The sequence below is a fragment of the Herpailurus yagouaroundi genome, unplaced genomic scaffold, assembly GCF_014898765.1.
Source record: "Herpailurus yagouaroundi ecotype Mexico unplaced genomic scaffold, PumYag 197, whole genome shotgun sequence".
Lineage (NCBI taxonomy): Eukaryota > Metazoa > Chordata > Mammalia > Carnivora > Felidae > Herpailurus > Herpailurus yagouaroundi.
Window position 1 is genome coordinate 6223273 of NW_024412428.1, and position 17225 is coordinate 6240497.

Below are 17225 nucleotides of genomic sequence, written 5' to 3' on the forward strand. Positions count from 1 at the left end.
AGAGAGAGAGAGAGAGAGAGAGAGAGAGAGAGAGAGAGAGAAAGAGAGAAGAGAGAGAAGGAAACACGCAATCCGAAGCAGGCTCCAGACTCCGAGCTGTCAGCACAGAGCCTGACGCGGGGCTCGAACCATGAACCGTGAGATCATGAGCTGAGCCAAAGTTGGATGCTTAACCAACTGAGCCACCCAGGTGCCCCCGAATGCTCAATTTCTAAAGAAGACATTGCTATAGGGTTGACACCTACCCTATCTTCTCAGCTTATTTTGAAGATCAAAGGTATAATCCGGCTTAAAATCAGGGAAACAAATTTTAAAAGCTGCCACCTCCTCAAGGTCTGATCACTGATTTTTCAATTGCTCATTGAACACAATGACCTATGCTTGCTTTCCCTAATGCCTTTTTCTCCTAGTTTTAAAATCAATGCCCCCTCCACAAATATTTATCATATCCCCATCATTAAGATCATTTGAGCACACATCCCTAATAAACACAAATAAAAATTATGTATGTGTTACATTCTACACATTAAAAGTACTTTTATAAAATATAAAATTTATATACATAAAAACATACATCATATACAGTTGGCCTCTGAACAATGAGGAAGTGAGGGGCGCTGATCCCTCACATGGTCAAAATCTGTGTGTAGGGGCACCTGGGTGGCTCAGTAGGTTAAGTGTCTGACTCTTGACTTCAGCTCAGGTCATAATCTCACAGTTCATGAGATCAAGCCCCATGTTGAGCTCTGCGCTGACAGCGCAGGACCTGCTTGGAATTCATTCATTCATTCATTCATTCATTCATAGTCTCTCTGTCTCTCTCTCTCTCTCTCTCCCTGCCCCCCTCCCTTTCTCTGCCCCTCCCCTGCTTATATGCACTCTCAAAATAAAAAAATAAACATTAAAAAAAAAAATCTGAGTTGGTGTGCCTGGGTGGCTCAGTCGGTTAAGTGTCCAACTTCAGCTCAGGTCATGATCTCACGGTTTGTGGTTTGAGCCCCGCATCAGGCTCTGTGCTGACAGCTCAGAGCCTGGAGTCTGCTTCAGATTCTGTGTCTCCTTCTCTCTGCTCCTCCCCTGCTCTTGCTCTCTCTCAAAAAAAAACAAAAACAAAAACAAAAACAACAAAAAAACAAAAACAAAACCAAAAAACATTAAAAATTTACAGGGCACCTGGGTGGCTCAGTCAGCTAAGTGTCCGACCTTGGCTCAGGTCATGATCTCGCGGTTCGTGAGTTCAAGCCCCACATCGGGCTCTGTGCTGACGGCTCAGAGCCTGGAGCCTGCTTCGGATTCTGTGTCTCCCTCTCTCTCTCTGCTCCTCCCCCACGCATACTCCCTCTCTCAAAAATAAACATTAAAAAAATTTTTTTTACAAAAATATCTGAGGGCAACTTTTGACTCTGCAAAAACTTAGACTACTGTTGACTGGAAGCCTTACCAGTAACAATCAATTGACACATATTTTATATGTCGTATGTACTATGTACTGTATTCTTTTACAACAAAGCTAGAGAAAAGAAAATGCTATTAAGGTCATAAGGTAGAGAAGAGACATTTACAGTACTGTGTTAAAAAAAAAAAAAAAAAATCCATGTATAGAGAGACCGGGGCAGCTCAACCCATGTTGTTCAAAGGTCGACTGTATAACAAATGTGACTAAGGCCAAGTAGATATTTTAAATTTTTGTCTGACTTACATTAATTTTGTTTTCACTAAAGATTATCAATGCTTCAGTGAGAGCAATAAAATTGAGTACGCCTTCTGGTAAGCTGTGGCTTATACAGTGACTGACAGACTGGGTTTATGCTCAGTATATCCTATGAGCTATCAAAGACTCAGACACACACAGAGAGAGGTACAAATGGGAAGTTCTTTTATGGCCTTACTTTACTTTCTAAAATAGGATATTAACTTTTTTTTTTTTTTAAACGTTTATTTATTTTTGAGACAGAGAGAGACAGAGCATGAACGGGGGGAGGGTCAGAGAGAAGGAGACACAGAATCGGAAACAGGCTCCAGGCTCTGAGCTGTCAGCACAGAGCCCTACGCAGGGCTTGAACTCACGGACCGTGAGATCCTGACCTGAGCCGAAGTCAGCCGCCTAACCGACTGAGCCACCCAGGCACCTCTGATATTAACTTTTCAATCCTACCACGTCTGTTGGAACTCACCTGAGCGATCACCTGCCTTGCCAGCAGCATGGCATGGTGAGGAAGTCACAAGCCCTGAAACTGAACTGCCTTGGGCTCAAGCTGGGTTCCGCTACCTGACCGAGGGAAATCACTGAGCCACTCCGTTCATCCGTTTCCTCATCTGTGAGTGTGGTTTACAATACAGCCCACACCTCGTAAAACCTTGTAAAGAATTAAATTAGCAACCTGCATGGAGCACTTCCCCAGCACTCTGTCACCGCACTGTTATTTCTGAACAATCTTTTTAAGTCATGTGGCCATTTTGAAAACCTAGGTTAACCGAATGAAATTAAATCATGTAATCTCTTAATCTCTGTTCAAATTATAATAGATTGCAACTGCACAAACGAATAAGAGACAATGATACCATTGACTCGCTCATGTCAAACTTGAGTATCACAGGACCACTGCACACACGGATAGAGCCTGGAGCCTGCTTCAGATCCTGTGTCTCCCTCTCTCTCTCTCACTCTCTCTCTGCCCCTCTCCTGCTCACATTCTGTCTCTGTCTCTCAAAAAAGAATAAACGTTAAAAAAAAATTTTTTTTAACGTTTCAAGATGTTTATTAAATGCTCCATTGTCCCATGCTGGAGGCTGGTGATGATGATGCCTATCCTGTGCACATCCCCTTCTAAAGGAAGGTCCTCTTCCCCAGCACAGTTTAGGTGGCCCTGTTCTGTTCATTTGTTGGCTTTAATTTATTTACTTATTTGAGATAGCGTGAGCAGGGAGGGGCAGAGAGAGAGAGAGAATCCCAAGCAGACTCCGCACTGTTAGCACGGAGCCTGACGGGGGGCTGAAACCCACCGACAGCGAGATCACGACCTGAGCTGAAACCAAGAGTTGGACACTTAACCAACGGAGCCAGGTGCCCTAGGTGGCCCTGTTTTTTAACACTATACCCCACATTTCCCTATCCACCATTCTCACTACAGTCAAGTAAACCTAATCTAAAAACGTCCTTCCATATGCTAGTGGACATCCATTCCTTACCCTATACTACCTCACTCTAGTGTCCCACCCTTCCTTATAGGAACAGACTTCTCTACATAAATGCCATAGGGTTGTCAATCACAAACCTTTTTATAGACCCTGCCAACAGGGCCATCCACTTGACCCAATCTCAGCAGAATACTTGGGCCAGAGTTCTTTTGTCAGGTCTAATATGAACATTCTCTGGGATCTCTGATAATGCAACCCTCAAGCAGCCTATGGCCAGCAGGTGGAGAGAAACTAAAGGAGAATAAATCAGTGCAAAAGCAAATAGAACCAAGAGACATTTGCCTAATCAATTTTATGACTTACAAACGGAAAGAAAGTTTCATTTTTATTTGCGTCCTTCACAACGGCCCCTGAATCCAAAATTCCAGCCAATGACTACGGGCAATTCAGGCTTAAAAGCCTCTTGTAAGATGGTCTAGGAACACAGTTGTTATTTTATAACAAAGATTTTAGGGAAAAGCACATTCCACTGCAGCCTCACAAATCGATTTAATGAGGCCACCTGTCTCTTGGCAGTTATTAGAAATTAATATAGAACCATACAATAAAATAATGAAAAAAGACTCTTCAAAAATGTAGGCTGCACAAGTAGGAAAGAGCTACTAACTGAAATCACTCCATTTACTAAAGTAAGTACTCATTAGCGACAAGATACAAGGGAAAAAGGCAATCCGGTTCATGAGATTAAAACCATTTGTTTTCAAAGGATTTAGCTGGCCCTATAAACAGCTGACATTTAAGCAGGATATTTTACAACAAGAGAAAGCTTCCAAAAGGCTCCCTTGTCTACACAAGACCATCTCTCAACCCTCACACCACACCAGTATTTCTCCTCTCAGACTTCCAATGACATCAGAAATACGAACGCATTCACGAGAGTTAAACCAATGGGAAATCCCCACGCTATGTATTATGCAAATTACAGTGGCAGACATCAGAATTATGAAGAGTAAACTGCCATAAAAGCCATCATTTGTGAAAACAGTCTTCCAAGATAAAAAGATCTGCAACCACAAATAATGGAAAATACGTTGTCATTAACAATGTTGGGATCAACCACCACACTGAATTTTCTGTTAATCCAACTGTGGCTATTTTTCTTCTCCATTAAAAAAAAAAAAAAAAAGTCTGGGGGAGCCTGGGTGGCTTTGTTGGTTAAGTGTCTGACTTTGGATCTCAGCCCAGGTTTGGACCATCTTAGAGCTCAGGCCCCGTGCTGGGCTCCACACTGGGCCTGGAGACTACGTTTCCAAAAAAAGCCCGATTTTCTACCTGTCCAAATACACGTACTATTTCCCAAAAGCAAGTGCTAGTGAGTAAGTATGCCGCTTGCCAATCACAAAAAGGATCCAACCAGGCAGGTCTAACAGGAACTCTTCTCAGTGTAAGCCTTTTCTTAAAAGCTATTACAATGAACCACGGAGGGGCACCTGGGTGGCTCAATCCGTTAAGCATCCAACTCATGGTTTTGGATCAGGTCATGCATGATCTCATGGTTAGTGAGACTGAGCCCCACACCGGGCTCAGAGATTCTTTCTCTCCCCCTCTCTCTGCCCTGCCCTGCCCTGCCCTGCCCCTCCCCTCCCCTCCGCGCGCGCGCGCACGTGTGTGTGTGTGTGTGTGTGTGTGTGTGTGTGTGTGTGTGTGTCTGTCTCTCTCTCTCTCTCAAAAGAAACATTTTTTAAAAAATAAACCTTGGGGGCGCCTGGGTGGCGCAGTCGGTTAAGCGTCCGACTTCAGCCAGGTCACGATCTCGCGCTCCGTGAGTTCGAGCCCCGCGTCGGGCTCTGGGCTGATGGCTCAGAGCCTGGAGCCTGTTTCCGATTCTGTGTCTCCCTCTCTCTCTGCCCCTCCCCCATTCATGCTCTGTCTCTCTCTGTCCCCAAAATAAAAAAAATAAAAAAATAAAAGTTAAAAAAAAAAATAAAAAATAAAAAATAAACCTTGGAAACTCACACTTAGCTAAGAACAGATTAATAAAAAGAAAATACATGTGTGTCTCATTTTAACAAAATCCAATTGTTAGAAAAGATAAACCACAGAATTTTTTTTTTTTTAAACGTTTATTTTTGAGAGAGAGAGCGAGCACGAGCAGGGGAGAGGGAGACACAGAATCCAAAGCAGGCTCCAGGCTCCGAGCTGTCAGCACAGAGCCCGACGCGGGGCTCCGACTCACAAGCTGTGAGATCATGACCTGAGCCGAAGTTGGACGCTTAACCGAATGAGCCACCCAGGCGCCCCACAGAATTTCCTAAACCACAGAATTTCTTAAAACAGCTACATTCCAGTGTTGTTTTCAATAGGAACTACCTGGCAGACAGAGATGGGGGGCGGAGGGGTTAAAATGTTGATCTCTGAATTAACTAAGCTACCCTCCCTTATCCCCCAAAGCTCCACCCTTATTTTTTAGGAACTCCTATAAATAGTGTGATAACTCCATAAATTAAAAAAAAAAGAAAAAAGAAAAAAAGGAGGGGGGGGAAGAAGAAACAACAGTGATATTTTAAGAGCTTAAAAATACAGGGGTGCCTGGGTGGCTCAGTTGGTTAAGCATCCAACCCCACGTCCAGTCTGTGGAGCCTGCTTTGGATTCTTGTCTGTCTGTCTGTCTGTCTGTCTGTCTCTCTCTCTCTCTCTGCCCCCTGCTCATCCGCTCATGCCCCCCCCCTCAAAAATAAACATTATTTTTTTTAAATAGGACTTCTAGAAAAAGGTTAAGACTATAGAACACAGTTGCAAGGGAGCCTGAAAGTTTAAACCATGGAAAAAGTTAATCACTATACTGGTTCTGCTGCATGTACTCTGACCATCAATTACTTTCTCAATATAATTCAAGGTGTTCATCAATCTTTCAAGGTTGGAGCCCTGGCTGCCTCAGGGGAGCTCAATTCTTTGGTGTACTAACTAGGCACAGAGATCAGAAACTATACTTCCACCCATCAGAAGAGTCTCTGGAGGGGATAAGGACAAAGATTCCCCTAAAATTCTCGTACTAACTTTACTCCCTCCTGCTTCTCTTGGGTTTTACTGAATCTCGGTTAGTCAGCTTCAGGGAAAAGCACCAATACTACCCTCTTAATTTAGATTAATTTAATCTTGATCCACGGGGAGTAATAAAAATAAAACCTTCTAAGAAATCTTTTTTTTTTTCCTTTAACACAATTGACCCTGGTATTCTGAGAGGTATGTTCAAGTAAAAACATTAACAGCAAGGGGAAAACAGGCCTGTAGAACTCATTTTATAGCAAGATTTTATCTAGGATACGGTTTTCCTTGTTGTGAGGCTATCTGCAAAAAAGGTTACAGTCAGACACAAAATGGAGAGACTGAAATATTTATACTGGAGAAGGTTAAAAGCGAGACAGCCTTCAATATATAAAATACTCCTGTGCTAAAGAAAATGGGTTCTTCTGAGACACTATCGATGAATACACTTTTACTACAATTCAAGACACATATTAGCTTGAGTGTGAACCAAATAAGGGTGGCAGCCACAGGGAAGTAATAATGAGAGAGAAGAAACTGGGGTTTGCCCATTCCCAGAAGTTAAATGAGGTTTTTGATCACTAGACAACTCTGTACGCAAGCACAAACACCCTAGATATCGGAAGTAAAGGCCAGACTTTCTTGTTAAACAAGGGAAATTACATACATTCAAATATATTCAATTAACTTCCCCCCACCCCTGACAAAACTCCAACGAAATGACAGTAAAAGAATAAATTAGGAAAAAATAAAGGGGGGGAAAAAAGGAGGGTGAGGGTGGGAAAACACAGGTCCGGTTATAAGCCTTTTATTATTTTTTTAATGCTTACTTCTTGTTTGCTTTGGGAGACAGCGAGCGTGCACAAGCGATCAGGGGAGGGGCAGGGAGAGGGAGACAGAGGATCCGGAACAGGCTCCCTGCTCAGAGCCTGACATGGGGGCTCGATCCCACAAACTGGGATCATGGCCTGAGCTAAAACCAAGAGTCAGTTGCTTATCCACCCCGGCGCCCCTGGTTGTAAGTCTTTTAAAAGGACCGTTCAGACCCCTAGGCACTTCGCCTTTCTTTCAATTGTAGGTTTTAGTCCCCACAGAAGCTGAACAGGAGAGTCTGGTTCAAGAGCCCTTAAGGACAGCAGAGGACCACATGAGGCACCAAACAGAGGACAGGATTCAATAAGACCCTGAACGAAGCCAGCCCTAGACACAGACTGAAGAAGTCCCTCAGCACCAGGTCAACAGCCCCAGAGAAAAGGCTCTAGCCACTGAAATGGGGGTGGGGGGCAGTCACCTTGGAGAGAAGCCCTTGGTAGACCAGCTCCACCCTAATACACAGAGCCCAAATCAGCTTCTCAGGATTTCATCTTGATGCAGGAATGAAATTTAAGGAGAGCTTCCATTAGGAAAGAGAGTTTAAAATGGCGGCGGGGGCGGGGGGGTGGGGGAGGGGGTGTCTCAGAAACAATCCAGTAAGGATAAGAAAACCTCAACAACTGTAAATAATATCCTGAGAAAAACCACAGAGAAACAAAATCAAAGAACAAAAGTAACACTCTAAGAAATAAAAGGTGCAATGAACAAGATAAAAAAGGGCGAGTAATAATCCAAAATGTAGAATACAAAGCAGATGATCAAAAATGGGAGAAAACGCAGAAAAAAACAGAGAAATCAGTCTGCATTTCAATATGCAACGAAGGGTATGTCAAAAAAGACAGAACAAAGAGATTACACTGATAGGAAGGAAATTATCCAAATGCTAGTATCAGAAATGTTCGAGACTTGAGGAAAACGAAAAATGAGTCTGAATGAGTTGGTACATAGTCAATGCAACAAAGTGGGGGGGGGGGGAGAGGAACACGAAGACACATCATGAAATTTCAGAACACTGTGGATAATCATCCACATTCTGAAAGCCTCCCAAAACACTGTTGGGGGGTTGGGGCCACACTCAGAAGAGGTGAAAAATCAGAACAGCATCAGCCCTCTTGACATCAACAGACGCCAGAAAGCCACAGAGCAATCCCTTACAAATTCTGAAGGAAGGCTGTGTACCTAGCTTTAGCAAGAACCAAAACGTTTTTAAATACGAGCGCTCAAAGTTCACCTCCCATGCACGCTCCCTAAAGAAGCCACCATAGAACATGTTCCACAAAGCAGGGAAAAATCCAAGGAAGAAGACCAGTTCTAGAAAAGGAGAGCCATGAAGGAATGTCTAGGGTGAGGGAAAAGAAGTCGACAGACGGTTTTTAATAGCATACAGGCCCTTTATTTAGAATGTGGGGGTAGATTCCAGAAACAAGAGCCAGTAGATGAATGAGCAGGCTCCTCTGGGGAGGTGGGCACAGTGGGGTGGAGACTCCCTTTGTTACAAGCTTTACACTGTCAAGGGGACTCCCAGCAGGAGAGGAAATGCCCACATCACTTTACCTACACAAGAAATCTACCTTGAACGTCACGGATTGCGTACTAGTACTCAGTGAGTGACACACGTGTGTTCAATGGAACTTACTTTGTCCCCTGTATTATCATCTCTTACCTAGAGTTTAAAACATTCACCACGGATCTACGTAACAGGACAGCATAAACTACCACAATTGTAGAACACAGATTTGTGGCACTTGTTGAGGAGTCAGAAAAAGAGTTAAAACTTCCAAAGAAAGTTCTTCCAAAATTTCAATGATGTATAATAACTAGAATTATCTTCACAAGGACTGGGGATGTATCTTGCTCCTATATTTTGCATTTTTCTATCTATGCTAGTGGAACACTGCCAGAAGTCAGCTGACAAAGAGTCCACAGACACATGGAGGCACTTGCAAAACTTTATTTATTACACCTGTACATTTGGGCCACTTCTATTTGGGCATTTAAATAATTCTCAAAGAAACAACAGATCATGTAGCATAGGCCATATGAAATTTCGGTTATGAAAAAATTTGATACAAAATAGGAAAAATCTGGCTAACTCCAATCTAAGACCCTTAAGACTTCGAGCAGTCTTGTTTCCCTTCCATTAAAAAGAGTATTTTAGGGGCACCTGGGTGGCTCAGTCGGTTAAGCGTCCGACTTCAGCTCAGGTCATGATCTCGCGGTTCGTGGGTTGAAGCCCTGCATGGGGCTCTGTGCTGACAGCTCGGAGCCTGGAGCCGGCTTCCGATTCTGTGTCGCCCTCTCTCTCTGCCCCTCCCCTGCTCGTGCTCACTCGCTCGCTCTCTCAAAAATAAATAAACGTTTAAAAAAAAAAAAAAAAGAGTATTTTAAAATTCCAAATCAAGTTTCTTGGCTTTAAGCCTACTGATGCAAATGAACAATTTTCCTTTAATAAATTATGAAACACATTCAACACTTTGAAAACGATTTGCAACCATAGTTGTGAAGGCGGAGTACCAACGGATACTTACATTGACTAATCCAAAATAGTGCTCATTGACTGGAAACTGTTCTGGACCAATCTCTTTCTCTAATGCCGAGGCATTGGCGCCCTGTAAAATAAAAATTAAAACAAACGAAACAGCACTCTTAGTATTCGTAGTATTTTCATAACGTTTCGGTTGTACGTGCATCACAGAGACATCCCTTAAAAAACTGTGTTCCCTTTCACCAGGTAACATTACTGAAAGAAAATGAAGGATGATAGTGAAGAGTGAAGGATTTTAATAGTAAGACTAGTTTGCAAGAACTTTCTCAGGAAAGCAAAGCGCAGATCAAGAAGCTGTACTTATAACTTGTGACTTTTTTTCTAGCTAGCGGATTAAAGCCCCTGCTGTACCCGTGCCCTAACGGGGTATAATTCGACAGCCATCTCAGGGAGCCGAAACCAAACACACATGTAGTAGGTGACTTAACAGTTCCTCCAAGTTTGACCTGACGGATCCCCACCCGGGACCCACAGTGACAAGCACGCCACGCGGCGGGCGGCACGGACGACCGCACAGCCAACAAGCAGCCAGTCTATGAAATGTGACGGCCAGCTCCGGAGCAGAGTCGGAATGATCGGAGCTAGGTTTACATACAAAAGCACGCTTAGTTCTCAAAAACATAACGTTAAATATGAAAAAAAGAAAAACCGAGCTTAACGCATACATAATAAAGACTAGCACCCGGCCAGCGGGCTTCAGAATGGATGTTAGACGTCCTTGCGTGGGTGCTGAAGAGCACTGGGGCATTGCAACTGGGGGTGAAGGATAAAAAAGGGAAAAACCAACACGAAACCCAACAGAAGAAGGGCCCGGCACAGACCACAATCACGTGTCATGGTCTCAGGAATACGACCGACTCAACTCCGTCCCTGAAAAAGAGGGGAGGTGGGGGTGCCACTAGGGCCCTGTGTACTGGCACACGCCCCTAAATGGACTCCCAACGTAGCCGGAGAGGGAAAAAAGACAGCAACACTGAAAGCATGATACCTCTAGGTATGTGTACTTAAAACTCCCAAGAAAACATCCCCCCAGACAAAACCCATGCGACATCACTCACAAAATGCCGGCGGCCACTCTGCAAAGCTGCAGTAAAACCACACGCACACACTGCCTCCTCCGGGGCACGGACATGAAATTAACACCACCTCGGTGCTCAGAAGACCTGGCCGTTTCCTGACTGAGCTCCATCCCTGGACTTGGGAAGGCCAACCTTTGTTAGACAACACATCCTCAACTTCCTGATTGTAAGCACTGATTAGAGGGACTGGGTGGATTGGTGGTCAGATTCTACCAAAACAACACATTTCCTCTAATGTCCTCCAGCCATCCAGCGCTGGTACATAAACATGACGCTGCCTTCGTTATTTATTTTTTTTTTTTTAATTTGGGACTCGTTTTAGGCTTTACACAAAACCTTGACGGAATCGCTAGTTTACAAACACCCTTTACTTCCAATTTGGCTATGCCCTGTGTTTTGACATCAAATTCAATGATCACAGCAACTTCGAGACCCACTGAACAAATCTGTCTCGGTGGGAATGCTGCAAGCCCCACCCTCCACCCCTGCCAGCTCAAGTACCATGTCAAAGCTTCCTCACGTATGTTGAAAACTATCAGTAACCCGGATGTTTACCACTTACCATACGAATTCAAAACAATATTCGTTTAAATAAGTATAACCCCTCCCCCACAAAAAAAGAAGAAAGGCTCTATGATCCAAAGTACAACCTCATCACATCTATTTATGTGGACAGTAAAATGTCAGTGCACCTAACTCCGGAAAGCGTTTCTGGCCTGTGGGAAGAACAGGATAACACGTGAACATTCTCTCTCCAATGTAATAGCAATCACATGCCACAGAGCACGTATTCTCACCAGTCCAGATGACCCATTCATCCCCCTACCCGTGACATATCATGCATGCTCTGCTTAGAAATCCCTCTCCCCGTCCGCATCCTCAAGGTAGTTTGGCTACAGATCAACTTACTAGCTTCTTTGTGCCTCAGTTTCCTAACTGTAAAAGGAAAATGTCACCAACTATTCTACAGGGCGGCTACAAATTAACTGAATTGAAACCTTGGTGAAAGCATCCGCAGTGCCTGGCACAGAAGCAGGTGTCCCATAAATGATGGCTGCCTTCTCCCCCTTCCCTTCAAATTCAAGGGGGGAAGAAAAGCTACTCTCATTAGCCAGTAATGATCACAAATATCTGCTCCAAACAATAGCTAAGAAACAGCAAGAGAAAGAAACAAAGGCACAAGAAAAAATGAGATAGCTATCATTAAAAAAAACAACTTTGGCCAACCCCACAAAGCAGTGCAGAGGTATAGTCACTGTACTGTCCAAAAGTCTAACAACAAAGCAAAACCACAATCCAATCGGAGGTCTGGGAGAAAGATGCTAAGTGTGGGAAGGTGGAAACAGCCATAAACCATAGTCATTTAACCTTTCTGGGTTTAAGACGCTTCATTTGCAAGATAAAGGCGTTGGTCTCCACTGATTTTCAAAACCTCCAACTCCTCTACGTTGATCTGTTTGTTGCGTTTCCAAGTAATCCATTACCCAAATCAAGGTTTTCACAGCTAAACATGTTTAGAAAATTAAAAGACAAGGTAATTTCTACAGTCTCTTCTAACTCAACATTCTAACACTACCGATCACTTTTATCAAGCCTCCTGAGGACATGTACTAGATCAACACAAAACTCTAGGAAGTCCAAGCCAACCAATAAATGCCAAGCAACACAATTCAACAGGGAGAGATTACAGTGACAGATGGAGTCAGGGTAGCGGATCCAAATGGAAAGTACAAAGAGACAACGGCATTTACTTTATGACAGTTCTAAATTAAAGCACAGCCTAGTAACATACACCTTACCATGACAAGGACGCTGTATAGCAGATTCTGTGAATGTGCAGGAGATACTCTTATGGCATGAATTCAAGATTTTCTCTGCGGAAATTATCAGAGTACAACTCTACTCTAACTCCATGCCAACTACAAAGGCAAAGAGTAGACGAAGCAATTCAGTTTCTGATGACTGGTTTTCAACACTACAGTTAGACACAGCTGGGGAAAAACAGCCACCAAGCCAAAAGTTTGCTGCGTAATTTTTAGTATCTGTAGAAGAGTTCTCTGTGTCGTCACCCCTTGAAGATTTTGTTGGAAGTTGGCAAACCCTTTTGTGTCAAATAATGGTCAACAAGCACCCCAAGGTTTAAACTGAACCTAGAATAAGTCAATATCCAATAGCAATGGCTCTGAACAATTCTCTATCCCTACGCTTGAGAAATAGGATCCTACTACAATTAACAGTGGTTTACTAAATCAGTGATGCTTTACCAGGACAAAAGAAAGAAATGGTGGCATGCTCAAGTAAGAATTTTTGCTCTAACGCTTTCATACGTATAGGTATCAGGATTCATCTGTTTTGTAGGAGTACATGACACACACACACACAGGAAGAAGACGTTCTTTTTGGAGTTTCTGGCTCCGTTTTTGTAACTTACACAAAAGGTTATTTTAGACTCAGTACCTATTAGTACAAAATTCATCATAAGGACGGAATTAGATATCCCTGACTCCCTGATGAAAACAACCAAAAGGTGGATGAATTTTAATATTAAAAGATAAGAATTTACTGAGCTGGTGAGAAAATAAGGAAGCTGCAGAGAACAAAAAACAAAATGATGGGGGAACCCTGGAGGCTAAGCCAATGCCAAAGAGAGATTTCACGCTGAGGGTTAACTGTCAACACTAGTGACCTTTACACGCTCTTCTGACAGCTGAATGAAACGGAGTGCAGGGAAACCGAAAACTTCGGGAGACAGAAAGGCCAACAGAAGACCTGAGCATGGGCACTGAGATCCCAAAAAGGCTGGATCGTCATGTCAGGGGGAGCAAGAAATAATCCTGTACCGCAGGAGGAGGCAGCAAGGAAATGCGTCCGGCATGTCCTTGGCACTGAGAGTGGAGCGCGTCTTCCGAAAACTCGCAACCCCAACCTGACTTATGAAAGACTGTAACCCAAATTCATGCCAGCTGTATGATCTTACAGCAAAACCACCTGAGCAGAAAATGTAATTCAGAGAGACCCTGAGATGACAGTGCCCTCTTCACCCTACAACCCGCAGAACGACCAAGTTCACCCTGGAAGATAAAGCCAATCCACCCCACAAAAAGTTCCCACAGATAACACTCCAAGAGACTGGAGTTCACAATCAAAACTCATACACATACCCAAAGCCACAGGAAAATAGAGTACTCTATGAATAAACACCAGCAGAAGCACAGACGGCAGAATGAGACTCTCAAGACATTTAATATCAGACCTATTTCCGACATGATACAGAACAAATGCATAACATGTGCCAAAAAGTAACACTGGCTTGATTTTAAGAACAAAGATGAGATTCTAAAGCCAAAGCAGATTTTTTTTTTAAAGAGCCAAATAAAACTTTTAAATATAAAAATTATAATAATTGAAAGTAAAAACTTAATGGTGGGGAGCCTGGGTAGCTCAATTGGTTAAGAGTCCAACTTCGGCTCAGGTCACGATCTCACGGTCCGTGAGTTCGAGCCCTACATCGGGCTCTGTGCTGACAGCTCAGAGCCTGGAGCCTGCTTCACATTCTGTCTCAGTCTCTCTGCCCCTCCCCCACTTGTGTGCGCTCTCTCTTTTTCTCTCTCAAATACAAATAAACATTACAAATTTTTTTTTAATTGAAAATGGTAACTAGAGGGACAGTAAAAATATCAGAAGTTGGGGAGAAAGGGATGAAGAGGCAGAGCACAGATTTTTAGGGCAGTGACGATATTCCATGTAATACTACCATGATGAATATGTCATCATACATTTGTTCAGACCCACAGAATGTACCCCAAAAGTAAACAGTAACACAAACTATGGACTTTACCTGATTATGATGTTTCAACATAGTTCATTAATTATGACAAATGTACTCCTCTGGTGGGGGGGGGGGGTGATGGTAATGAGGGAGGCTATGCTCACACTGGGGCAGGTCTATATGAGAAATCCATATATCATATGGGAAATCCAAAATCAATTTTGTTGTGAACTAAAACTGCTCTTAAAAACAAACAAACAAAAAGAAAGACAGAAAGACTTAATAATTAAATCAGAAAAAAAAGAAAAACTCAACGGCTGTGCCAGAGAAACAAAGTTAATATTGGATAATATTTTTTTAGTCAAGATTCCTGTCAATGTAATGCCAGTAATCCACACTTTTCATTAAAAATAGGGAATGTTTTATGGAAAACTATCTCATGGAAGAATGGGTCCCTTGTTGAGCTGCTGTAGAGACCGCGGCATACTATTAATGACACTGACCCGGACCTGGCAAAGCTAGAGTCCTGGGTCTGGTCCTGGCCATGCCAGCAGCTAGCTGTAACAACTTGAGGCAAAATGCTTCTCTGTCTGGACCCCGGTCGTCTCACGTGTAAGACCTTGATCCCTACAGCACCTCTCATCCCCACCCTCTTGCAACGTGTGGGAATCTGCTGGATCGTTCAACCTCATTAAGATGTAAAGGATACAATGTTGGATAGTCTATGGAAGGTCAAACATTAAGTTCTGAAAAAAAAACTCAGGATGTATTTTCACATCCTCAGAAAGCCATCCGATCCGAGAACGTGCAGGCCATGGAGTAAGCACCTCCGTAAACCTGCCTACTGTGGATTCCTAGAAAGGTGAGCGATGCTTCTTTTTCATGCCAAAAAAAAAAAAACCCCATCCAAGTGAAAGGAAAGTTGAAGCAATATACACACCTTTGATCTATCATTTTGAACACACCATCTGCAAACAGGAAAAAAAGAAAATAAGCCAGCCAGGGGAAGGCTGCTTCTGATGAAGTCTTTTTCACACGGTCGTTTTCACATGGAGCACACGCCTCTCTGACTGCCTTCCATTCTGCCATTACGAGAAAGACGCAAGAGGACGCAGTCCACGAGGAAGAAATAAAAAACGGTAGCACAGTAAAAGGACGGACATCTAGTACCTAGAAACATACTTATCAAGTACGCTAGCTTTTTTTTTTTTTTTTACTAGATAGTTGCAGTGAACTATTAGTTCCCAGACAAATTTGTTTAAAACAAGTATAATAAAATACAATGACATTTCCCCATTCTCATGTTTCAAATCCTATCTTAGAATCCAGTGTTTGCCATTCCAAGTGTCACACCGAAGGGTCACACCAGGTCAGTACCCAAAGGAGAACTGCCAAAACAGGCAGGAAAGGCTTCCCGAAAAGGAGACAATCGAGTGACCTTGGTAAACTAAGAAAAGTTCTGGAGCCACAGGAAGAACCCACGTGAGGGTACGAACACAACAGAGACAAAGTGAATCTGAGCCGTGAAAGGATGAACCCAAAGTACAGAAGATACACGAAGCAAGTATCTTAAAGGGGAGAACGGAGAACAGGAAGGCTGGAAGCCCACATTTGCACTTCTGGATGACACTGGGTCCCTGAAACTGTATCAGAGACGACAAACATTTGTATAAAAAACAAACAAACAAGCCATTTCGCACCCTAAGTGTCACGCATCATAAAAATCTTCTGAAAGCAGCAGACCTTCCTAAGAGGTGAAATTCACCAAGTATAGTATCTGCTTTCTACCCAGCCCTGAGCGGAAAGTTGTAGAACGTGACCGTCAAAGTGTCATTTAGTGAGAAGTGAGACGAATTTGGTGGATCTACCATTTGCTTTTTCAGTAAAACAGAAGACATGATGGCGTAAATCTCCCTACTAAGGGTAAATAATGGTCTGTGAGACTTTTTCCAGGAATTACGTATGTGTCTATTAGGTCTAACTGGGAAACTTATTTCTCATTGTGAGTTTAAATCAAGAGAGTTTTGATATAGAGGGTTACAAAAGATTTAAAAACGGTAAGAAAAAAACCGCAAAGTCATAATCCAACTGGGGTGTGTACAGTGAACAATTAGCTTTTCATGATGACCTACAAGCAGAAAATTATTAAAAATAAATGTAAAGTTACAGAGAAGAAAACAGTATCAAACTATGCTAGTATGCAGTTCGTACTCCAGGATATCAGGACAGGAATGACCCCGAGAGCGGAAAATGGGGGACATTTCCATCACGGTGTTCCATCACGGTGTTCCATCACGAGCAGACAGAACTAAAAGAGCCCAAGCCTTGAGCTTTTCTCCGCAGGTATTTCCATACAGCTGTACACGCTGGTGAAACGAGAGCCCGGAACTCGAGCAGCCACTTTGACATTCCAGCCCCAGGCAGTGCGGGGGGCCGAGTGACCTGGCCTGGTTCTAATAGGAGTTCAACCACAGCGTCACTGCCTCAAATCGCTCCGCCTCGCTTTTCTCATCAGCAAGGTGAGAGAGACCAGACTCACGGCATCGACTGCAAATCTAAAATGCTCTCATTCGAAGATAGTTAGCAGCAACACAGAATCACAACCAAAGTGTGAACTTTGGGCAAAATATTCCCAGTATTTTGAATTCGCGCTCCAACTTCCTAATCTGCAAAACAGGGCAAACACCCTTATTATGGCCTGTTTTTTAAAAATGTATCGATTTGGAACAATGTCTGCAACAGAAGGCACTAAACACAGTTCCTTTACCCCTTCTTG

At 43.1% G+C, this 17225-nt stretch overlaps 1 protein-coding gene across 1 annotated transcript in view; it reads right to left on the reverse strand.

The window, feature by feature from the left end:
* USP12 (ubiquitin specific peptidase 12) overlaps positions 1–9665 on the reverse strand; it is a 46491-nt gene extending 36826 nt beyond the window's left edge. The window contains exon 1 of the mRNA XM_040448090.1: positions 9585–9665. The gene's annotated coding sequence lies outside the window, so the exon portion shown is untranslated. The remainder of the gene's footprint in view (positions 1–9584) is intronic.
* Between the last annotated feature and the right edge of the window lie 7560 nt (positions 9666–17225).